Source organism: Panthera leo, chromosome B2 (genome assembly GCF_018350215.1).
Source record: "Panthera leo isolate Ple1 chromosome B2, P.leo_Ple1_pat1.1, whole genome shotgun sequence".
NCBI classification, from domain to species: domain Eukaryota; kingdom Metazoa; phylum Chordata; class Mammalia; order Carnivora; family Felidae; genus Panthera; species Panthera leo.
Genome location: NC_056683.1, coordinates 21,472,070 through 21,497,346, shown reverse-complemented (window position 1 = coordinate 21,497,346; position 25,277 = coordinate 21,472,070). Strand labels below are relative to the sequence as shown.

Genomic DNA, 25,277 nt, shown 5'->3' with positions numbered 1-25,277 from the left:
CTACATTTTCCCTGAGTGACTGATTCTGTTGAGATGTTGAGGGTAGCACTTCTACTCTCACCAACTAGGCTTTGGAATCGTGAACAAATTTCAACTTCAGGAGCTATTTCTATACTACACGAAAGCATCTCACTTGGGAAACTGGATGTTAAGGCAGATCTTATCAGTCAGCAATGTGCCAATTTTCATCTCTAAATTGTCTAAGACATTAAAAGATCCTGCATCCTGTTGTACTAGCAACTAATATTTTCCTTCAACTTGAATTAGTACTTTTTTTAAGTGTTAACACTCATTCATTCTCTCGTGACGCCACCCCCCAGTCCCTCATCCCCCTCTCCCCTACAATTTGGCAAGCAATGTGTTTCAATTGCCCATTTCAATATCAATCAGTCCACTGCTTTGTGAGTGGTAAGTGTGTAAGTCCATTGCACATGACTCTTTTTTTTTTTTTTAACGTTTATTTATTTTTGAGACAGAGAGAGACAGAGCATGAACGGGGGAGGGTCACAGAGAGAGGGAGACACAGAATCGGAAACAGGCTCCAGGCTCTGAGCTGTCAGCACAGAGCCCGACGCGGGGCTCGAACCCACGGACCGTGAGATCATGACCTGAGCCGAAGTCGGACGCTTAACCGACCGAGCCACCCAGGCGCTCCTGCACATGACTCTTGACAGCACAACATTATAAGGCACTTATAGTAACATAGATTCCTTGATTCTCACAATGATACATAAGAAGTAGGTCCAAATTTGAAAACTTCCTGCTCTAAGTCCCTTACAGTGTTAGAGGTGTTTGCTTCAATTCCTGGAAATGCAGATCTAAATCTAGAATGAGCATCTATCTATTCCAGTCAAGATCCATGGCTATCAACCTGGGGCCATGGATAATAGACCGATATAATCCACTTGCCAGCTGTGGGCCATCCCGGATTTTCTTGCTAAGTGGTCCATGATGTAGTCCGTGGTCCATGATGTTTTTGCTGACAGGCAGAACAAGTGTTAGCTGCATTTCTAGTTTATGAGAGAGATGACAGGAAACATCTCTTTTCTGTCCTCAAGTAATACGTTTATGACTATGATTATTTTCATTTCTATCCCCAAATTCCTATTACATTAAATAGGAAATGTAACATAATAATTGAAACAAATTGAAAATGTCTATGACCGTAACATATATGACTTCAAATTTCGAGTGAGCACACGGAAATATTTAGTGAGTGTACATTGGCGACACCCAAATTACACTGATAAGATGGCCAAAGAGAGAACGGTAACCTAAGATGATTTACGTTTCCTACCTAATGTGCAATTTTATTTCAATCCCTAACTGTTCCCAATTGGTCAAATCAAGCCATTCTGTTCACCCTGAATTTTTTATAATGGCTGCCCATATTGGCTATAAGTTGTTAGTTGGTTTTCTTTGGCTGGTCAGAAATTTAGCAGGTGAGGGGTGCCTGCATGGCTCAGTTGGTTAAGCATCCAAGTCTTGATCTCTCAGTGTCATGAATTTAAGCCCTAAGTTGGGCTCCATGCTAGGCTTAGAGCCTACTTAAAAAAGAGAAAAAAGAGGGGTGCCTGTGTGGCTCAGTTGTTTAAACGTCTCACTCTTGGTTTCGGCTCAGGTCACAATCTCATGATTTGAGCCCCACATTGGGCTCTGCACTGATAGTGTGGAACCTGCTTGGGATTCTCTCTCTCCCTCTCTGTCTCTGCCTTTCCTGCACTTGTGCTCTTTTTCTCTAAGAATAAATAAACATTTTTTGTAAAAAAAAAAGAAATATATCAGGTATGATACAGGGTCCTGTTCACTTTGCATTCTTGTTGGTCTTCTGGGTGGGGCTAAGAAAGATTCCAAAGATAAAGGGCACATGCACTCATTTAGCTGAGCAGCATCCCCTGTGTCCATACACCAGAAGAAATAATCTGTGGGCTTGTCAGAGATGAGAGAAGGGCTCTTGAGTTAGCTGCTCTCTGAGAGAAGGAAAGAAGTACCTTAGGCTGACCACAGTGTGGGGTGAGCCCCTCTGGCCAGGGTGAGGTTCACCACCTCTTCAACAGCCCCTCAGCTTCTCTACCCCACCCCCAGGCTGTGTCCATGTAATCCTGAACTCATCACTGTTCTGTCAAACTGGATGTTGGAATCTCCATGGTGACATATATAATGCCCACTAAGTATCCCCCTACCACATACACATCATTTAACGAAAAAAGTAAAATATTTTTTTTTTTAGTTTATTTACTTTGAGAGAGAAAGTGCAAATCGAGAAGGGGCAAAGAGAGGGAGGGAGATAGAGAATCACAAGTAGGCTCCATGCTGTGAGCATGGAAACGAACTCTGGGCTTGAACTCACTAACCATGAGAGCATGACCTGAGCCAAAATCAGGAGTTGGACGCTTAACTGACTGAGCCACCCAGGTGCCCCAAAAGTAAGATATTTTTGACACTAGTGGCACTCTAGTAGAATTCTACCATGAAAATAGACCTGAGCCTGAATTCATCACCCATAAACCAGGATGAGTAATACCTACCCTGCGTCCTACATGCAAGTGTGGTAAGGATCAAATCTAATGAGAATGAGAGCAAATGAGAACAGGCTTGAGAAACTGTCAACCCCATCCAAATGATAGGATTATTTAGGCTTGAAACATGCAGTAAAGCTTCAGATGACTTTTCAAGCCAAATTTGCTATAAACATAGAAAAGATCTACTTGGGGGATGTGATCCTTTTTAGAAGAGGCAAAGTAACAATTACAGGATGGGGCCTAGAGATCCCTTCCTTTGGGATCTGCCTATACCCAAGAGCCAGAAAACTGCCCTTGAAAGCATACAGTGCCAGATAACTGAGGACCCTGTCCCCTCTTCTCTGCCCCCTGCACTCTGCCCTGCCCTCTCCCAGCAACACAGAGGAACCATCCAGACCACAAACCTTCCCTGTTTTCCACTTCCCCTCCTCTCTGCTTTGTAAGCCCTTTCTAAATCGAGACCTGAGTAGTGAATCTGGGTATCCTCCCACAGACACGTCTGACAGGTGGTCAGCCATTGAGCCAGTAGGAGAGAAAAAAGAGGTTCATAGTCATCAAAGCAGAATTGGGAGAGATTCTCCATATCCCCTCCCATCCACAGTCCCCACCAGGCCCTACTGTGATGGTTCCATCTTTCCAGGCAGTGTGGATTCTTCGCAACTGTCTACCAACACAGCATGCACATCTGATACATGGGCAGGTATAGGGAGTGCACAGCATGGACAACCTGCTCTCTCATCTGTCCTGTGTTAACCCCCAGCACCCCTGAAGAATCTCAAGCCGTGGTCTCTGGGCCATGGGGAAGACAAGCATGTTTCAGTTCTACCCTACCATTCCTTAGCCAAAAAGAAGGCTCGACTCTAAGTAATATTGGCATTATCTCCTCCTTTTTTTTCTCAGGGCGTATGAGATAGGAATCAGACCCATGTGGCCCACTGTAAAATGTAGGTGACTCACCATTCACCAAGAATTGGTGTTAATTCCTAAATGTTGATCCCGGATGAAGTTATAGACCCAAATTTCTGAAACATCAAGCCTAGGAGGGAATGAAGCTTTACAGAGACAACATGACACATAAAATGGGTCCCTGCCCAGAAGAGCTTACACACTAATACATATACGGGCAGGAGAAAAACATGTTTTTCCCATACAGCCTGTTGTTGAGATCTTGCTCTTAATGGTATAAATCTTTGTAAATCCTCCAGATTGAAAGATGAATTGAGGAAAGCTGGTGTGTATAGCAGGAGGCATTTCAGGCTGCCTGTGGATAATGTGACAAGCCCAGAGACTCATGCTCAGAGTAACTGCGTGGAGGGTCCTGCCAGGAAGGGCAGGTGCTGCTGTTACTGATGAGGGATGTCCCCTTGGACTGTCCTCTCTGAGAACCACTAAGCCTAGGCCACCACCTGGCCCAGCCCAGCCCACAGCCCACCTCCGTGTGTCCTCCCTTTCCAAGAAGAGGATGCCAAATGTCAACCAGAGCTCTGCTGAGACCAGGCTTGAGTCATCAAAGTGTTCCCAGCACCCAGCACCCAGCATCACACTGGGCTCATATAGTAGGCGCTCAATAAACATGTGTTGCATGAAGAAATAAATTAATCAATTAATGCACCTACAGAAAACAGCCCTCTTCAAAGAAGTTTCATTACAGGACCAACATGAGATGCATCCTCAGTCACCTTTATAAATGAGTGTCTTAATTATGGGGTGCTCACAATGCATGATCACTGATCTGTAGCTGGGCAAGCTGGGAAGAATCTTAGATATTGGCCAGTCTGACCATTTCCTCTTCCACCCGAGAAATCTGATGGATTCCACCAAGCAGGGAACATCTTCATGACTTGCCAAAGTAGGACATGAGTAACCTGAAGGCAAATGATGTCCATGAGCTAGCATAAGGACCACAAAAAATCCGGCTAGACCTGTTGATGGTCTCTGGTACAGGTTTGGGTTTTTGTTGTTGTTTTGGTTTTTTGGTTTTTCTAGGTCTCTTTACACTGTAAATCCCTGTCTTATAAATTCTACAAGGTTAGAGAGTATATTCATAGATGAGAAAAAGATCGGCTTAGTTTTTTTATATTTTTATGTTATAAAGATATCTAGCATACAGATAGATCTAGATATATCTAGCATTAAGCAAATATTTTAAAATAAAAAAAAATTAATGTTTATTTGTTTTTGAGGGAAAGAGAGAGAGACAGAGTGTGAGCGGGGGACAGGAAGAAAGAGGGGGAGACACAGAATCTGAAGCAGGCTCCAGGCTCTGAGCTGTCTGCACAGAGACCGATGTGGGGCTCAAACTCAGGAAACCTGAGATCATGACCTGAGCCGAAGTCGGATGCTTAACCTGAGCTGCCCAGGCTTCCCAAAATTTTTTTTAAACTTAACATTTACTGAGTCGCTGTTAATGTAAGGTGCTCTGAAAGGTAGTCTAAAGGGATCCAAAGGTGAATTCAATATCCCTGTACCTAGAAGATCTTGATTTTATTAGAGGTCAGACAAATATGTACAAATGAGCCTGATATATCCGAGTAGACCCCGGTACCCACTATAACAGAGGAACAAGGTCAGAGAGCAAACAAAGTGGAAGAACTTGGGCCCCACAGGTAGAGAGGAAAGAGTAAGACCAGGCTTGAAGGGTGGATGGAAATTGAAAAGGCTGATGGAAGACAGCAAAGGTGTTGCACATGAAGGAATCAGCAAGGGATGGAAGGGGGTATTTTTTTATTTTACACCAACTATGTGTTGGGCATTTCACAAGCATAAGCATTTAGTATCAACAGCAAGCCAGGGAATTAGGTGCTTCCATTTTCTTTTCCTTGGGAAGATTAATAGTGTGCCAAGTGAGGGTCAAGATTATATAACAATATGGGGCAAAGCCAGGATTTAAACTCCTGAGTGGCTGACTCCCATGTCAATGCTTTTTCCAACTCAGAAGCCTGCCTCCCAGGGAGGAAGGTGACGGCAAGGCATATTCCAGGGACATTAGCTCAGTGTGGTTGGTTTATGGGGACAAGGGGAGCAAAATAGAACCCCACTTGACAGCATGAAAAGCAAAATAATAAGGGAAAGGAAAGAGGCATGGTGGAGGACAAAGTAAGGGCTTTGTTACTGCTTGTTTCTTAGGGTGAAAGAAATTAGAGTGAGTCGCAAGACTCAGGACTGAGAGGAAATGGAGGTTGGGGGATTGGAAGAGGTGATACTGGAGAAAGAGGGCAGAGAAAAAAGAGATGACAGAGTTGGGGGTGCAGGTGGAAGGCTTAGCTTTGGGAGGAATAAAAACTGCTTCTTCCCCAGAGTGGGAGGAAAGGGAAGGAGAATGTTAGAAATCATCTCTGTGAAAAGGACGAAGGGAAGAAAGAAGTCCCAGCAGCACAGAGGGCTGGATTTCTTAGCCAGGAAGAGGTCTGTCCCAGGGAGGGGAGGCGAGCAGGGTCAGTCCGGGCTTGAGCAGAGTGGAAAAGATTTGGAGCAGCTGTCGTGGCAATCTGATAGGGAGCTAAAAATGGAGCGAAAGGAAGATGGCCGGGGGCACAGAGTCTGAAGGCAACAACGGGGCGCGGGGGTCCGATTACTTTGGGTGCAGGGAACCTCCTCAACGGAAAGCAGGAGTTCGGGAAAAGGAACAGACCAGAAGGCACACTGGAAAGTCAAGAGGGGAAGGGAATGGGGCACCTTTGAAGAGCTTCCCATAGACGGCTCACCAGGGTATCTAAAAGCAACAGGGAGGGAGGAAATAGATGCTTCCAGGATGGGTCCGAGATGTCCCCAAGGAGGGAGGGCTCCACGGGCCCCAGTGCAGGCCAAGAAGAGGGTTAGTAGGAGTGAGTGGGACCCAGGAAGGACATGGGTGCATGGCTACAGAGGGCATTTTCGGAGATGGAAATTCTAAAGGGGGAGCCTCCTGCGAGGTGATGAGGTCCAGGGTGTGGCTGGGCACTGACCAGAGAGACACGGGTGACAAGGAGGTGGGGATAAAACAAGAGGAGAACCAGGAGCCATGGGCTGACACCATCTCCCTAATGCCCAGCAAGGGAGGTGGCCGAATACGTGCTAGGCATATTATTCAAAAGGGTGAGAGAAGAGTTGCCTTATCAAAAGGGAAGTTCAGTTTGATGTCTAGTGAGGTAATGTCACAGCTAGTGCTGTTCCCCAGACTGCCCCCAAAAAAGGTAGGGCAAGTAAAATAGGCTTCGTGGACTTCTCACAAAGCAGAGAGATCCCGGAGGAAACCACACAGCGCAAAAGGAGGAGAAGGCAGGGAAGGGGTGCATCCACCAGGAACGGCGCCATGGGGGTCATTGAAGGTGAGAAACTGCAGAGCTGAGCTGCAGATTTAGAAGGTATCTACTGGGGCTCCTGGGTGGCTCAGTCGATTAAGTGCCCCACTCTTGGTTTTGGGCTCAGGTCATGATTTCATGGTTTCATGAGTTCAAGCCCCACATCGGGCTCTGTCAGAGTTGACAGCCTGCTTGGGATTCTGTCCCTCCTTTTCTCTCTCTCTCTTTCTCTCTCTCTCTCTCTCTCTCTCTCTGCCCTTCCCCTGCCTACATGGTCTCTGACACTCTGCCTCAAACAAAGCCAACCTACCACCCATTGGCCAGGTGTCCGGAGCTCAACCAAAAAGCCTGAAGGCAGCCCAGCCCTAGTCACAGCAGGCATCCCAGACCCACCCGTCCCGTGGCTGGCTTCTTCATCAACTCTCGCTCCAGGCCTGCCTGGGCCAACCTCCACTGCCTGGCCCAGCTTCACCTCTTTGACTTGAAAACAAGTTTGACTCCACCTGGTTTGACCTCGGTCCTGTCTCTTCAACACGGCTTTAGACTCAAGACTCACCACCTATGACAGCCACACCAACCCTGCGAGTCATTTCGTGCCCTTATGATTCCTTTTTACAACATTTCCACCAAAGCCTGTCCCACTGCCGCTTGAATACCCTAGAGTCTGGGAAGTCACTCCCCATGACACGGTTCATCTTGCTGCTGAGTGACTCTGTTGGAAACTTTCCGCTCCTGTGTGTTCTCTCCTTCACAGTCATGCAAAACATTCCTTTTCCATCTGATAGGAATCTGAAGACAATCATCACACTCCAGCAAAGCCTCCTCCTTTTCGGGGAGAAATAGCTCCAATTCTTTATGCCTCTTCTCAGGTTCCGGCACCATCCTGCCCATCCACGTGAGCTATGCTCCACAGCATAATAAAAGGTGAACCCTGGGGGGCCTGGGTGGCTCTGTCGGTTAAGTGTCCCACTTCAGCTCAGGTCATGATCTCGCAGTTTGTGGGTTCAAGCCCTGCGTCAGGCTCTGTGCTGACAGCTCAGAGCCTGGAGCCTGCTTCAGATTCTGTGTCTCCCTCTCTTTGCCCCTCCCATGCTCATGCTCTGTCTCTCTCTGCCTCTCAGTAATAAATAAACGTTAAAAATAAAATAAAAGCCAAACTCTTATAAAGCACTAACTATGCACCAGCCAATGTTCCAGCCCTTGGTGCGAATTACCTCATGTAATCCTCACACCAATGCTATATGTGCTGTGCTACTGATCATACTATTGTTATTCCCACTGTACAGAGGAGGAGACTGAGGCAGAGAGCTGTAAATAACTTGCCCAAGGCCACTTCCAGCAGCAACAGAGCCAACAGTCAAGTCCAGGCCATTGGATGTGCTCATAACCCCATGCCAGTACCTCTCAAACTTGGCAGTCATTGGAGTCACCCTGGGAAGTTTTAAAAACTCCTGGGCCCGGGGTCCACCCCTGAAGATTCTGCTGGTACTGGGCCACGTGTCATCTGGGCAACCAAACTTTCCAAAGACGTGCAGGTGATGCTAACATGCGGCCGGGACTGACGACAATTCTCTGCTGTGAGACTATAGCACCCGAGCCGTCAGGCCACTGCAGGGTAGATTCAGATTCGAGGGGAATGATGGAAATTTCCAAGTTTCCCTCATGAAGGATAACTCAGGGACAGGCCCAGACGTGGGTGACGAGAGCCAGCCTTGCAGGAAGGCTAAGTAAACAGTCACTCAACTGGTGTGAGTTTGGAGGCACTGAGAGGCCCTCATTCTCAGGAGGAAAAAAGAAAAAAGAAAAAAGACAAGCGTAAGAAGACACAAAAACGTCTCCTAACTGGACGTTTGGTTTCAGGGGCTTCCTTTCGGAAGGACTTGGACCCATCATGAAGCCTACCTTGGGCACAGAGCCACCATTTCCTCAAAGCGACACTTTCCTCCACGCTTGCCAATAACACAAACCCCTGACCTCCCTTCAAAAGCCGGAGGATAGAGAGGGGCTGCCTGTCCTTCCTGCCCCCTACCCTCCTGTACCGACTTTGTGGATTTGTTCAAGAAAGCCCTGGGGCTGCAGGCCCCACACGCCAGGGAAAGGCCTGGACACAGTCTCCGGCCCCTGCCTCCCAGGGGACACACTCCGTGCCCAGGGCTCCCCTACCCCTACCACTCTTCACTTTCCTGCCCCTCCCCTGATACTCTCTGCTGACCCCACACTCGGGCTCATTGCTTTGAAAGTATAAGGGTGTTTCACTGGCTAGAGACAGGCCTCCAGATGTTCTCTGGTTATTGCTGGAAACTTCCATGTCTTGCTCTTGGCAGTCTGGGCCACAGTGTGAAGGCACAGGATGAGGGCCTGAACCCTGAGCTGCTCACAGGGGGGTGGCTGCCCTTTTCCTCCATTTTACCTTTCCCCCTCCTCTCAGAGCCAGCCCTGCAAATCCCAGACAGCCATGGCAACCTGAATGTGAATAAAAGACACACTACCCTCACCCCCAAGCCCTATTAATATTTAATACAAACATCTGAATGCAAATTGACTTCACTTTTGTTTTATTCCATTTCCTCCACATCCCTCTTGGACTAGACCGCCTTCCGTGCAGACAGATAAGGTGCTTCCCTCTGCTAGAAATGGGGAGTCCTATCAATTGGAAGAGAAGTGATGAGACAGAACTGGATATGGTTGGGACAGGTTCTGCAGCTCCAGACTCCATATTTTTAGATTTCCAAATGAGAGTGTATGTCAGGGACATTTATTTATTCTCTGTGGAGGTCACAGTGACTCGTGGGAGTCTCAACCTGGGAGAGGAATTACACAAACAAGATAGAATATTAGTAGCCTGGAAACCCCTAAAAATAATCTGCCCCCAAACCTGTAAATCCTCTTTTTCTATAGCTAAGAAACAGCAGATGGCTCAGCAGACAGCTTTGTTCCCAGCCCTCCACAGTCTACAAACCAGGCTATTTCCTGGTCTGTGTTGCAAGACTGAGGTTGAGAGGGCTTAAAAGGGGGGGAGGGGGGGGGCGGGTATTATATTTTAAAAGGAGTGCAAGAAAGGCAAAATGTTGATATAGTCATATTTAATTGCTTGGGAATGCAAAAGAGTAAGTAAGTGCCTGAGGAATAAGAAAATTGAACAGATGTGGGGTATTTATTAATGAGTGACTTAAATTTCTGGCAGAGGCCAGAGGCAATATTTTTGTAGCGATGGGAATGATGACAAAGAAGCAGTTCCAGGCAAAAGTATTGCTTTTCTGTGCTCCTCTCTGTTTGTGTGTATAATTTTGCATGCACACATACACAGATTTAGGAGCTGAGAGAGGAGATCCTCTCTCAGGCGAGGGGTATGTGTTTGAATAAACGACATACATAAGGGACAGGGGCCAGAGAACAGATCTGTTAACAGAGTTCTTCCCACATCCTCACTAAACATCTATCAGGACAAAGATGCAATAATTCTTTGAGAATGGCTTTCTAGATTTACAAGGGATGGGTATCACCCAGAGCAAACAGATTTAAATGGTGTACCCAAGGTCACACAATGAGTCAAGGACCGTGGAGAGAATCGCCTCCCTCTGACCCCTCACCCCAGCTCATGTATTCGGATGTGTTCACACATTCACAGGAGGTGGTGATCACCCACAGGCATGGGCATGGGATCATGGTGGGGACCCGACTTTCCAACTGTCCATTAGAACAGCTCCACAGCAACATCGGACTCAGAAAACAAATCAGGACAAAGAGAGAGAAGGCCGGGAGAAGAACAAAATAAGGCAGAGGCAAACAGGTGACTCTCAGATTGTTGGACCTAGAAGTTCATTGTTATTTATTTATTTATTTATTTATTTATTTATTAGTGTTTATTTATTTTTGAGAGAGAGAGAGAGAGAGTGGGAGAGAGGCAGAAACAGAGGGGGACAGAAGATCCAACACAGGCTCTGCACTGACAGCACAGAGCCTGATGCAGGGCTTGAACTCATGAAACACGAGACCATTACCTGAGTCCAAGTCAGACACTTAACCAACTGAGCCATGTGCCCCTGGAAGTTCATTTTTAAATTAGAAAATATAATCAGTAACAGGGGCACCTGGGTGGCGCAGTCGGTTAAGCGTCCGACTTCAGCCAGGTCACGATCTCGCGGTCTGTGAGTTCGAGCCCCGCGTCAGGCTCTGGGCTGATGGCTCGGAGCCTGGAGCCTGTTTCCGATTCTGTGTCTCCCTCTCTCTCTGCCCCTCCCCCGTTCATGCTCTGTCTCTCTCTGTCCCAAAAATAAATAAAAAACGTTGAAAAAAAAAAAAAAGAAAATATAATCAGTAACAAAGGCTACTTGTGCAAATAGGAATTTAATTTACATTACTGATAATTTTTTAATGGGAAGTGAGGGAGAGAGAAGAAAACCAAAAACACTTTGACTTATAACCATATAGAAATGTTTTCTTGCTGACATATGCAAAATATGGGCATTTCAGTGGAAACGAAATGATGTCTGAAAAAGGAAGATGTATGATGGCATGAACAAGAATGGATGCTACAGGAGATTCCTTCTACAGCAAGACTCAGCTGACGTGGTGCCTGACTCAAGCTTCGAGAATCACGGAAACAAAAAGCAAACAGGTCCTTTGGTGAGGACCTGTCCCCTCTCTGGTGTAGTGGAATCACACCAGGTCACCAGACATCCTTTGGAATTCTACATCATCCAGGCCCTGCATCACCTCCAGAGGTCCTTGTGAAGAATTCATGAAGTCGGATGGATTCAAGGAGAATTTTAAGTTTCTCACATGAAGACAGTGTGAGAATTACAAGATGATAATCAGAAAAATAACCATGACTGGGAAGAAAAGGGCCGGGCATCATGTGTGGTTTGAAATTCTCTTCCACACGATAATATTTATATCAGGAACACTAAAAGTATCATTTCTGGAATGCTTATTCCAAAAAGGAAACTCCAGCAAGTTCTTTTTGGCTGGTGGAGGCCCCAAAGACACTAGGATTCTCAAATAGAGGGCAAGCACTCGGTCAGAAACACATCAGAATCTGGAGGCGGGTGATGACAAAGAACGTGTAATTTGCACATTTGTCAGCAGAAGGTATGTTTCAAAAGGTTAAAAAAAAAAAAAAAGCAAACAAAATTCCACTGATTTAAAGCCAGGCTATTCAGAGGGTGGGCAAGGCCAGCAGTGTCCCCATCTTCTGGGACATTGTTGAGAGTGGGAAATCTCAGGTCCCTCCCAGACCTAGATTAGCAGAATCTGCATTTTCTCAAGATCCCCCAGGTAGGATCCCCTAGGTGATTCATATACACATGAAAGTCTGAGAAACTTTGAAAATGCTTTGTTGTGTATTAGCTGACAAACTCCCTCCAAAGCCCACCATGGGGTATTGGAAAAGGAGTTTCAATCACCAACTACAACATTGGACGCGCGTGTGTGTGTGTGTGTGTGTGTGTGTGTGTGTGTATGTGTTGGGGGGGAGGGGGGTTGAACAGCTGACCAAAGCCAAGTGGCTTTTCCCAACAGAGCCTCCTAAAATAAGCTGCCATCCCTCTGTTTTATATTGTGCCAGTCCTAACTATTCTAGCTACTTGGCACTAACATTTGTGACAAATTCAATGAGAACTTTGCTATTTTCTCTTAAATTGGGCGATATGACATTTGACCAGTGCTTCTCAGCTATTGTGAACATACACGCCTTTGATCTCTCCCTATGTAGGACACATCTACACATTGTGACAAACTTACAATCAGCAGGATTGGCTTTTGTCACTTGTTATCCTGTGACCCCGTTTACATGTGTTAACAGAGCCCACCCGAGAATCCTTTCATGGCTGCATAATGACATGTCCTGGCCAGCTTGCTATTTGCTACTGCTTCCCTATTTGGAGGCATTTCTAATCTCCCACTATTGTAAATGGTGCTGTGAATTACTGTGCATATACTGACTTTCCCCTTCTCGTGTTATTTCCCAGGGGGATGGGGGGCCATATTTCCAAAGACACCAGGCATGGTTCGTGACTTCAAGGATCTTTCTTGAGAGTGTGGGAGGCAAACGTGCGGGGTCATACAGTTGCACAGGGGCCAGACGGGGGTGGGCCATGTGCTGGACACTCTGCCCCCCAGATATCCCCTTCCCCCTCTCCACCATGCTCTGAGCCCCAGGCTGCTGGCCTTTCTGAATCCTATGCTTGCCTCCTGGCTTCCATGGTGTTGCTGAACAGGAGGCTCCAATGAGAGATGGGAGCATGAGAAGAAGTACGCCTTCCCAGCCAGGCCACAGCATGTCCACTTATGTGCTCCCCTACCAGAGCTTCTGTCAGGAGTCTTCTCTGCACCCCAGGAACCCCTTCTTTTCCTATTTCCTTCAGACTGAGAGTTGGTCGTAGTTTCCCTCGTGCTAGCCCAGAGTGTCCCACCGTCTCCTGCTGGTTTTTTGTCACCCTGCCTACATCTTTGTAAACAGTCTGTCAGTAAGTTCCCCTCAATGACCTGTTTAGACTGTGCCTTCTATTTGTTGACAGGAGCCTAGGGATATGCCAGAGTGCTGTGGGACCATTGACAAAGGGGTTCTAACCAATGGGGGAGTTGGGAGAGGCGGGGAGCATGGCAGACTGGCCAGAAGTATCTGTTAAGCTGGGCCCTAAGAGGCAAGGACAAGTTATCAAGGCAGAGGGGTAGGGGGCAGAGGAGACACGGAGTACGAAACAGAATAAGGAGGACAGGTGCACTCCAGATCCTCCTAGAGAATAAGGGTGGTTGAGGGGTGTGAAGACATGCAGTGGAAGAGAAAGGTAGTCTCAAATGCTTCTGTAGGTTAGGTCATGTCTGTTAGAAGAACTTCATGTAGCTATTAAAAGCTATGTTCAGGGAGCCTGGGGGTGCTTAGTCGGTTGAGCATCCTACTCTTGATTTTAGCTCAGGTCATGATCTCACTGTTCGTGAGTTGGAGCCCGGTGTTGGGCTCTGCACTGACAAAGTGAAGCCTGCTTGGGATTTCCTCTCTGCCCCCCTCTCTCTGCCCCTACCCCCCCCCAGAATAACTAATTAATTAATTAACATTTTTTTAAAGCTATGTTCACAAAGACTTTTTAATGCCCTAATTAACAGTCTTCCAACAAATATGCCTCGTGTGTGTCTGCCAGGCATTGTGCTGGGGATAGTGTGAACACAGAGTTCCTGATCACATCCCCTAATGACACAAGATCTCCATATGATCTCACATCATAGGGAAAAAACTAGAAGGAAGTACACTAAAAAGTTGATTGGAGTTACCTTTAAGGGATGGAATCATTAGTTGTTCTTTTTTTTTTTCTTTACATTTTTCTTTATTTTCCAGATCAGACTTTTTGTCAACATTTTGTTTTTATTTTTAAGAAAAGGACTGTTTTTAACTTTTTTGGCTTAAGATAATTCTTCCTTTATAAAGGATGAAAGCATCTAGTAATGTTGTGTGTCTTGTTCAATCATTTTCACCCAGAGTGTTAATCACAGATACCTATCAAACTCTGTCTTCAAGACAAACTGAAAGAAGACAAGGAAGCAAGTTCTTGGGCTTTTAACAAGGTGCCCTAAGCCAAAGGGATTACACTGGGCCACCCACCTCTGCTTCTCAAGCTTGATTTCCTACTACCTCATTCACCTGGCTGGCCCATGACCTCAGCTGCAGTTTATATCCAGATGCTGGTATCTGCTCCACAGGTTTCTTGAGTTTTCTACCGAATGCTGGGTGAGGGATCTTACTGGCTTCCACTCCCAACCCCACCCTTGTCTCTCAGGCTCAAGTTGGTATTTTGATTGATGACAGCTGGTAATCAGTTCTCCTTACCCTGCTTTTGCTTCCTGGACTCTACCTGAATGCTCCCCCATCTTCTTCAGAAATGACACACTCACCTCCACCCCTCATTGTAAGGCCCTGGTTTCCATCTTGCTGTGCCCTGCCCCATGGTGTATAAATGACTTCTCCAAGCTGACACCCTCCAGGGCCTCCAGAGGCCTCCAAATCCAAGTTTGACACCCATTGTGAACTCTGGAGTTTTCATTACCAGCTGATAGCAACAATTTTTAAAGTGGAGCTCTTAAAAGAACAATCTGATGGTTAACAGAGGGGGGGAGGGTTAAATAGGTGATAGGGATTAAGGAGTATACTTGTCATAATGGGACAGGGTGATGAATGTAAGTGTTGAATCATTATATTGTACACCTGAAATTAATATAACACTATGTTCACTAACTGGAATTAAAATTAAAAATTAAAAAAATTAATAAGTAAAATAAAATGGGGCTCTTAAAGAGATTTCTTTGGAGAACGGCAAAAATATACTAATATCAAAGAAAAACAGGTAGTTGATAAAATTCAGGAGCTAATCCTAATTTTTTGAGTGTAATAAAAACCTATTTGCCAAAAGCCGACAACAAACATTATACTAAACAATGAAATACCAAGGCTACTCCATTCAAATCTGTACTAAGACATACATGCTTCCCTCACCAGAATTATTCAATTTACTTTTCCAAGTTCTCACTAACACAATAAAACAAGAAAATTAACTACAGAGTATAAGTATTAGAAGAAATAAGAATATATATAATGATTGTACACCTAGAAAACCAAGAGCTAAATTTTAAAACCTATTGTAAGTACTAGAATTTGATGAAGTAGCTGCATATAATAAATGTACAAAATTCAAAACCTCTTAAGTATGCTAACCATAACAAGTTTAAAAAGAAAGTGGAGTTGCAGGATATAAGATTAATATGCAAAAGTCAATCCCTTTCCTATAAGCCAGCAATGAATAAGTGCAATTTGAAATTAAAAACACACCATTTACATTAGCACCCCCCAAAAACGAAATGTTTAAGTATAAGTCTAACAAAATCTATACAAGATCTATATGAGGAAACCTACAAAATTCTGATGAGCAAAATCAAAGAAGAACTAAATAAATGGAAAGATATTCCATGCTCATGAATGGGAAGACTCAATATTGTCAGGATAGTAGTTCTTCCCAATTTGATCTATAGATTTAATACAATCCCAATCAAAATTCCAGTAAATTACTTTGTGCATAACAAAATGGATTCTAAACTTTATAGGAAGAAGCAAAACACCCAGAATAGGCAACACAATATTAAAAAGAGGAAAATTGGATGACTGACACCATCCAACTTTAAGACTTACTACAGGGGCGCCTGGGTGTCTCAGTCGGTTAAGCGTCTGACTTCGGCTTAGGTCATTATCTTACGGTTCGTGAGTTCGAGCCCCGCGTCGGGCTCTGTGCTGACAGCTCAGAGCCTGGAGCCTGCTTCGGATTCTGTGTCTCCCTCTCTCTCTGCTCCTCCCCTGTTCATGTTCTGTCTCTCTCTGTCTCAAAAATAAATAAAACATTACAAAAAAAAATTTAAAAAAAAGACTTACTACAAATCTACAGTAACCAAGATCATGTGACATTGACAAAAGAATAGACAGATCAATGCAACAAACTACACAGCCCAGAAATGGACCCAAATACCCAATAGTTGACCCAATAGTCACCTGACTTTTGATAAAGGAACAAAGGTAATACAATGGAGCAATGATAGTCTTTTCAATTAATGGTTCTGGACCAACTGGACATCTATAGGCAAAAAAAAAAAAAAAAAATCTAGACATAGACCTTATATCTGTCACAAAACAAACTCAAAATGGATCGCAGACATAAATATAAAATGCAAAACTGAAAAACTAAAGATTACATAAGAGAAAACTAGATGACCTTGAACACGGTTAGATGACTTTTTTGATACAACACCAAAGGCATGATCCATGAAAGAAAGAATTGATATACTAGACTTTATAAAATTCAAACTTTTCTGCTGTGCTAAAGACAGGGTCAAAAGAATGAGAAAACAAGCTACAGGTTGGGAGCAAATATTTGCAAAAGACATATCCAAAATATACAGGGGCACCAGGGTGGCTCAGTCACTTAAGCATCAGACTCCTGATTTTGGCTCAAGCCATGATCTCATGGTTCATGAGATCAAGCTCTGCGTAGGGCTCTGCACTGATAGCACAGAGCCTGCTTGGGATTCTCTCTTTCCTTCTCTCTCTCCCCCTCCCCTACTCATGCTCACTCTCTCTCTCTCTCTTAAAATAAAAAAATATTTTAAAATATATATATATCCAAAGACCTCTTAAAATTCAACAATAAGAAAACAAATAACTTGGTTTCAATATGGGTCAAGGACCTTAACAGACACTTCAGAAAAAGATCTCCAGATGGAAAATAAGCATATGAAAACATTCTCTACATCACAGGTTATTAGGGAAAAGAAAATCAGAGCAATGACCTACTAAACTGGTCAAATTCAGGACACTAAGAACACCAAATACTGGTGAGGATGTAGCTGGTAGGGATGCAAAATAATATGGCTACTTTGGAAGACACTTTGGCAGTTTCCTACAGAAGTAAACACACTCTTACCATATGATCCAGCAATTGCACTCCTTGCTATTTACCCAAATGAGTTGAGAACTTCTGTCTACACAAAAACCTTCCCATGGGTGTTTATAGCACCTTTATTCATAATGGTCAAAACTTGGAAGCGAACAAGATGTCCTTCAGTAGGTGAATGGGTAAATAAACTCTAGTACATCCAGACAATGGAATATTATTCAGCAGTAAAAAGAAATGAGCTATCAAGCTGTGAAAAGACATAGAAAAGCCTTGGGTGCATATTACTAAATGAAAGAAGCCAATCTGAAAAGGCTACATCCTATGTGAGTCCAACTATATAATATTCTGGAAAGATATTACTGGAAAGAGTAGTAGTGGAGATAATAAAAAAGAGCAATATTGCCAGGTAGGACAGGGATGAATAGGCAGAGCACAGAAGATTTTTAGGGCAGTGAAAATACTCTATATGATACTACAATGATGAATACATGTCACTTTACATTTGCCCAAACCTATAAAATGTACAACACCAGGAGTGAACCTTAATGAAAACTATGGACTTTGGGTGATTATGATGTGTCTACGGGTTCATCCATTGTAACAAATGTCCCACTCTGGTGTGGGATGTTGATAATGGAGGAAGCCGTGCATGTGGGGGGGCAGTGGGGGTCTATGGGTCATCCCCGCGCCTTCCTCTCAATCTTGCCATAAACCTAAAACTGCTCTTAAATAAATAAATATAAATAAATAAATAAATAAAGTCTTCAGGAAATGGAAAAACCATCTTATTCATAATAGAGGCAAAAACACACGGTATTTTTGAATAAATGTAACAAGAAACATATACAGCTTAAACTAAGTCAACTATGGAATTTTATCAAAAGACATGAAACAAAATGATCCTGGAAAGGAAAACAATGAAATAGTATATATCTCGCAAAATTAGTAAAATGATTTAAGAATACCAAACAGAACACCAAGAAAATGTTTACATGCTAGCAAAGATAATCTTAACATTTCCATGGAAGAATACACATACAAAAATTGCCAAAAATGGTCTCAAACAAATGGTAAGTGAGCATACCCTTCCATAGAGTAACCCTAATGATTAAAGCCATTACTAACACTGTAGGATTGGCACAGGAACAGACAAATAGATCAGTGAAAGAGAACAGAGAGCCCAGAAGCAGAGGCAAGGGTATATGGGAACTTAATACGTGATAAAGAAAGTATATTGGTTCAAAGGGGGGAAATGGATTATTTCATAAATAATGTTGGCATAACCAGAAAGCATCTAGAACACAATTTCATTAGACATCCCTTTCTCCATACCATATCAAAAAATGGATTCCAAGAGAGAATAAGAATTTTAACATCAAAAATAAGTAATAAAATTTTAGAATCAAATACTAAGAGAAAGTGTGCTTGAAATAGAGAAGGTTTTAAGCAAAACAAAAATCTCAAAAGTAAAAAAAGAAAGATTGAGGGATCCAACAACAACAAAATTTTGCCATGGTGTCTGAATGACAGAAGACATCACAAAATCAAAAGATGAACAGAGACTAGAAGAAAATATTTGTGGGACACCTGGGTGGTTCAGTTGGTTAAGCGTCCGACTCTTGATTTTGGCTCAGGTCATGATCTCACAGTTTGTGGGATTGAGCTCCACATCAAGTTCTGTGCTGACAGCTCGAATCCTGCTTGGGATATTCCCTCTCCCTCTCTCTCTGCCCCTTCCCCCCTCACTCTCTCTCTCGCTCTCTCTCTTTCTCAAAATTAATTAATTAATTAAAAAGAAATAAAGAAAAGAATTGTATCATTATGACAGCCTTAGGTTTAATTTCACTAATACTTTTTAATCATATAAATTAACCATATAGAAGCAACCCAAAAATATGAAAAATAATATACAGGCATGCAATTCACGAGAGGAAATGCAAATAACCAATAGTTCATGGGGGGGAAATGCTCAGTCTCACTAATAATCAGAGACTTAGACATGGAAACAATAATGAGATATCTCTGACAAGTTGGAACAGCATAGTCTTGTGAGAATGTGAAGAAATGAGCACTCTTATACATCGCTGCTGGTAGCGGTATGAATTTCTCCATTTTTGGAAAATTAAACAAATTTAATTTTGGGCTTACACAGCATACACAGCTGTGTTAAGGTTAAAATTGGGCATACACAGCAACCCCACTACAAGACATTTATTCTGCAGAAATAAAAGCTTCAGTATTTATACACATAGGATTTGGGCTGCAGTATTGTCTATATTAGTAAAAAAATGAGAAACAATTGGAAACTCTCTCCATAGGAATAAATAAATCATAGCAAATTTCTGCATATCATATTATGCAACTCATATTATTTAAGTCTCAAAATGTAGACCTGGGAAGATACCCACGATATATTGCTAAGTGAAAGACAAATGGCAAAAATAATAGGTAAAATATGACTCCACTGCTTTAATGTAAAACAATGTGACATATGATTTGCATTTCTATGGAATCAGAAATCAAAAGGATTCACATCCAGTTCAGTGATGATGGGGGAGAAACCAAAGGAAGGGAGAGGATTCAGTTTTTCATGCTGCTCGGTATTGCTTAAAATTTGTGGTCCTCTTATAATAATAAAAGCAAATGATAAAAGGCCAAGAGAATTATGTGGCAGATAGAGGAAGGACGGCACGGTTTTTATACCGATGGTGTGGAACGACAGCACCAAGCGGAGGGTAGTGGATCCAGGTCTTGTGTGGGGAAAGACAGAGAGACTAAAAGCCACTGGGCTGGTGTGAGGCTTCCGACTTACAGATCGGGAGCTTGCCGTCCTGCACGGTGTCATGAGTCAGTGCCCTGTGGTGTTACGCAGCACCCAGCCACCAGGTCACTAGGCCACCAGTCCCAAACGCACTAATAGCTCCTGCGTCTGCAGGGCAGGGAGGGAGACCTTGGACCAGCACTTGAGATCCTGTTCTTCACTATAAGGTCACTTCCTCACTCCCAGGGTCACACTGTGAGGCCCATGCCTTTGACCTCCTGTTCTAACTTCCCTTAACTTCTTTAAAGAAAACTTAGGGGAGCGAGGGTGGCTCAGTCAGTTGAGCTTTTGACTCTTGGTTTCGGCTCAGGTCATGATCTCACAGTTTGTGAGTTCAAGCCCCACATAGGGTTCTGTGCTTTCAGCACTTGGGATTTCTCTCTGTGTGTGTCTCTCTCTCTTTCTCAAAAACAATAAATAAATAAACATAAAAAAAATTTTAAGGAAAAATTAAACCTTGGGCTCTTACAAACTACCCTAAAAAACTCAAATTCATGCTATGTAATTCCTTTGGAAAAAGAAATCATTAATATGTTGAGACTTGGTGACATTTTGTTTAGTCAAAGCTGTGTTGGTTAGTGACCTTCAGCTTATCTTTGACTTGTTGGAGGACTCCCGGTTAACCTACCACAGACATGGCTACTCGGAAACTGAGGAGGGAGGTCGGAATTCACAGTAGCACTCAATTAAAAAAACAAAATATATATATATATATATATATATATATATATATATGCATTTTTTAATTTAAAGATATGTATATCTTGGTATTACAATTTACCTCATCCATTTGATTATCCATTTGTTGAATGTTAATTGAAGGGAAATCTGAGACTCACACAAAGAGAGGAGCCTTTTATGGAGGCTTCCATCTGGGGAGCAGATTTACGAGGCCTTTTGAGACCCAGAATAACTCTACTATGATGAAGCACAAGGCAGGGCTACCCCTCCTCCTCCATGCCTACAAACTGAGCCCACGGGGCAGTGAGAACCAAAACACAGCAAGATACCCAGCTGGAAGGGTTCGTGAGGCATTATGGTGAAGGCCTGATCGAGGCCAAGCTTTTTAGAGTGAGTTCGGTAGAACTGAGCTATTCTTTAAGTTTTTTTTTTTTTTTTTTTCTTTTAATGACTTCTCAACCAAGCTCAGGGCTTCGGAAGCTCGGTCTGCAATACAGGGAAGGAAGTGACAGAGTGATGAAGCAGGACAGCTGCCAGTCTCCGGGAACATGTGCAGAATGTCATAAAGTAGCAGAAGAGCCGGGTGCCCCACACATCATATGGGAGGGAGTCACTCCACCCTCCACCGCCTGCCTTACAAACCACATGTTGGCGAGTAAACAGAATGATCGATGGCTTGATGTGCCCCGGAATTAAAAGTGGACAATTTAACAGCAAGATGCAAACCAGGAAGCGAAGTAGCTTTTCCTGCAAGTTTATTGTCAGAAACATTTTTCCAATCATTTTTTGCTGGGCTTTACAATTAGGTATTGAAAGAGGACCCCGAAATGCTATTCTGAGAGAACTGGAAAGAGTATTAATTCTCAGTGCTGATGATGCCACAGGATATGAAAATAAGCAGACAGAGGTTGAAAGCGGGGGCTTAAGCAGATGTGTGTGCACCCATATCCACAGCAGCCAAATGTGGGAACAACCTGAGGGTCCGTCAGCTGATGAACAGAATAACAAAATGCAATGCCTACATACGAAGGAATACAATTCAGCCTAAAAAAGGAACGAACTTCTGACACAGGCTACAACATGGATGAACCTTGAGGGCATTATGTTCAGTGAAATAAGCCGGCCACAATAGGACAGACGTTGTGTGATTCCACTCACATGAGGTCCCTACAATAGTCAAAGTTGTAGAGGCAGAAAGTGGCCTGGTGGTTACCAGGGGCTGGGGAAGGAAGAGAAACAAGGAATTAGTGTTTAATGGGCAGCGAGCGTGGGATGAAAAGGTTCTGGAGACGGATGTCAGTGATGGTTGCACAACAGCGTGAATGTACTTAGTGCCACTGACCTGTACATGTAAAACCGGTTAAAATGGTATGTCTTATGTACATTTTAGCACAATTTTTAAAAACCAGCCAAGGCTAGTTTGAATGAATTCTTCATGAATTCAACAAGCCCTGCTTGAGTCTTGATCCCACAAGAAGTGCTTGTGTGTGGGTGAAGCTCTACATCGAGAAAAGGGGGCTAATGATCCAGTTCAGGTTTGCCTCCCATGCTTCCAAACACCTCAGTGAAAACAAAAGCATGTAAGTACACTCCGTTGTTTAAATATCTCCATTTCAAGGTCTGGAGTCCTGAAGTCAGAAGACATATTCCAAAAAATCTGAATTGTTTCTGCCTTAACTTAATATCCCAACTCTCATTGTATCTGCCTGTGGCCAAAAATAGGTTTACAAATAATCCAGATGTTTTCAGGATAGCAAGCTTATTCTGTATTAAATGTAACCTTGACCCCCAAGCACCTTCAGAAGACACCAAACTGTAGCTCCTTTGAGCTCTCCTACTGGTCATCAGTTTAAGGGGAATGTGCCAGGTGAAGACAGGTTTCCTTCAGGAGAGAGGGGTAAACAGCAACAGACTGAGGAGGTATGACTGCTGGGGGGGTGGGGGGGACGCACTAGTCAACAGTGAAGTTAAAAATAAACCCAGTTCGAGGCACCTGGGTGGCTCAGTCGGTTAAGCATCCAACTCTTGGTTTCAGCTCAGGTCATGATCTCGTGGTTTTCATGGGTTTTCGCCCCACACTGGGCTCTGGGCTGACGGTGCAGAGCCTGCTTGGGATTCTCTTTCTCCGTCTCTCCCTGTCCCTCCCCTGCTCACGTTGTCTCTGTCTCACTCAAAAATAAATAAACTTTAAAAATTTCTAAGACTAAAAAATAAAAATAAATAAATTCAGTTCTCTTGAACTTGCAGTGCATGAAACAGCATATGGTAGTGTGGGCTAGTAGGAAAAGCCAGACAGAGGTGCATTTTAATCCTAATTCTGCCGTGGAGTTAATGATGTGATCTTGGGCCAGAGCAAGCGCCTGAACCTTGTACTCTCAGACTTTCAGTGGGGAAGTCATTGTAACTTCACAGGGCAGGGTTCTCAACGGAGGGACCTGGGGGAGGCAGCCAATGCTCCCACCCTCCTCACCCCTCTGCAGAATCCTGCTGGGGGTGGAGGGACAGACACAGCTGACACAAGTGTATTTTTTCATTGCCTCTAGTAATTATGAGACACTCTGCATCCAAGAGAGGGTCCTCATCATTGTAGCTTTGGGAGGATTTAACAAGGAAACATGTTGGACTCATCTGGCAGAGTACCTAAGAGACAGTCAATATTATTCTATCAGTTTCCTTCAGGCCTCTAAACAAAGTGCTTTTGTATTAAGTCACTTTGGGTCAGGGTCTGTCATTCTTTTTGGGTTCCTTGAAATCTTTGCCTTCAAAGTGCCTGCATATAAAGCACATAAAACACAGAGTTTTGCCCTTATTGTGTATGCATTTGCTCACAGGTGGGATGTCCCAAGCATCTTCCATGGGCAAGTGAGGTGGGCCTAGCAGCCTACTGTTGGTTTCTGAGGCCATGGAAATGAGACCAGGAGCAAAGGGATTGCTTCCCAGGGGGGTAGGTGGACCCAGGTGTGCAGATGTGCCTCCCCCCCACCCCAGCCGAGCAGGCAGAAGCCGGCTTCCTTGCTGAGAGCTGAAATGACCTCAGATCTGGGGGCAAGAAAGCCCTGGGAGCTTGTCCGCTGACCCTTTGCAGCCATAACTGATATTTCCTTTGCATTCTCGGGTGGCTTGAAAGAAATCCAAACTGTTGGAAAGTTAGCCCAAGTAACTCAGGCAGAGTATGAGAAGTCGTCTCTGCCTGCCTCTAAATCTAGCACCGAGCTTAGGCCCTATAGGGAGTAGAAGCACAAAGAACCTGAGAGCATGTGGGCATAAACAGCGACAAAGCCCAAGCAGAAATGCTAGCAAGACATGGATTTAAATATTGGCTGTGTCACTTAACAGCGGGGCGACTCCCATTAAGAACTTAACTTCCCTGGGTCGCCATGTCTTTGTCTGTAAAACAGAAGGAAAAAAAAAAAAAAAAAACCGTGCAGAGTTTTGTGATGATTCACTGGGGTAAAGCATGTAACACAAAGCTTAACATATAGTAATTGCTCAGTAAATAATAATGAACAATATCCTGTAGGAGTAAGACTCAGGCTTTCTGCTCACAGTAAAAATGCCTCACATTTGGGGGCACCTGGGGGGCTCAGTTGGTCAAGCCTCTAACACTTGGTTTCAACTCAGGTCATGATCTCGTGGTGCAGGAGTTGGAGGCCCGCATTGGGCTTTGTGCTGACAGTGCAGAGCATGCTTGGGATTCTCTCTTTCCTCTCTCTTCCCATCCCCAACTCGTGCCCTCTGTCTCTCTCTTTCAAAATAAATAAATAAACTTAAAAAAATAATGCCTCACATTTATTTAGCATTTGCTAGGTGAAAGGTACTGTGCTAGAGGTTATATATCTATATCTATATCTATATCTATATCTATATCTATATCTATATCTGCCCATCTATAGATATACATATAGATATAGATGATATAGATATAGGTATACACCAATCATACGTATTACATCAAGTCTCACAGTAACTGTGTGTTTTCACAGATGAAAAACTCAGGCATGGAGAGATGAAGCACCCATGCAAGGCCACAGAGGGAGCAGTGAGCAGTGCCGGATTCAAAGCCTCAATTGCATAGCGCCTGGGCAAAGTATTTAATCCACACCTACCAAATGAGTATATAATGACAACACCCACTTCACCTCCTTCGCAAAGTGTGAGGGTCCCCTGATGGTGCTGTCTAAGAAGATGGCCAAGTACAAGGTGAAGTCATCATTAAAAGGCATGGACCCTGGGGCTCCTGGATGGCTCAGTCGGTTAAACATCTGACTCAGGATTTCAGCTCAGGTCATGATCTGGCAGTGCAGAGCCTGCTTGTGATTCTCTCTCTCTCTCCTCACTCTCTGCCCCTCCCCTGCCTTCTCTCTCTCTCTCTCTCTCAAAATAAATAAATAAACTTTAAAAAAAAAAAAAAAAGGCACTGATCCTGCTTAAAGAACCACAGTCCAGCAGGGAAGACAGACAACTACACAAATCACTATAACCCAGTGTAGGAAATGATCCTCCGTGAGAGCGGGACCATTACAGGACAAAGGGATGTTAAAAG

General features: G+C 43.9%; 1 long non-coding RNA gene across 1 annotated transcript in view; it reads left to right on the top strand.

The window, feature by feature from the left end:
* Positions 1-24,992, top strand: part of LOC122218961 — a 29,332-nt gene extending 4,340 nt beyond the window's left edge. The window contains exon 3 of the long non-coding RNA XR_006202197.1: positions 24,718-24,992. This is a non-coding gene — a long non-coding RNA (uncharacterized LOC122218961). The remainder of the gene's footprint in view (positions 1-24,717) is intronic.
* The last annotated feature ends 285 nt before the right edge of the window (positions 24,993-25,277 follow it).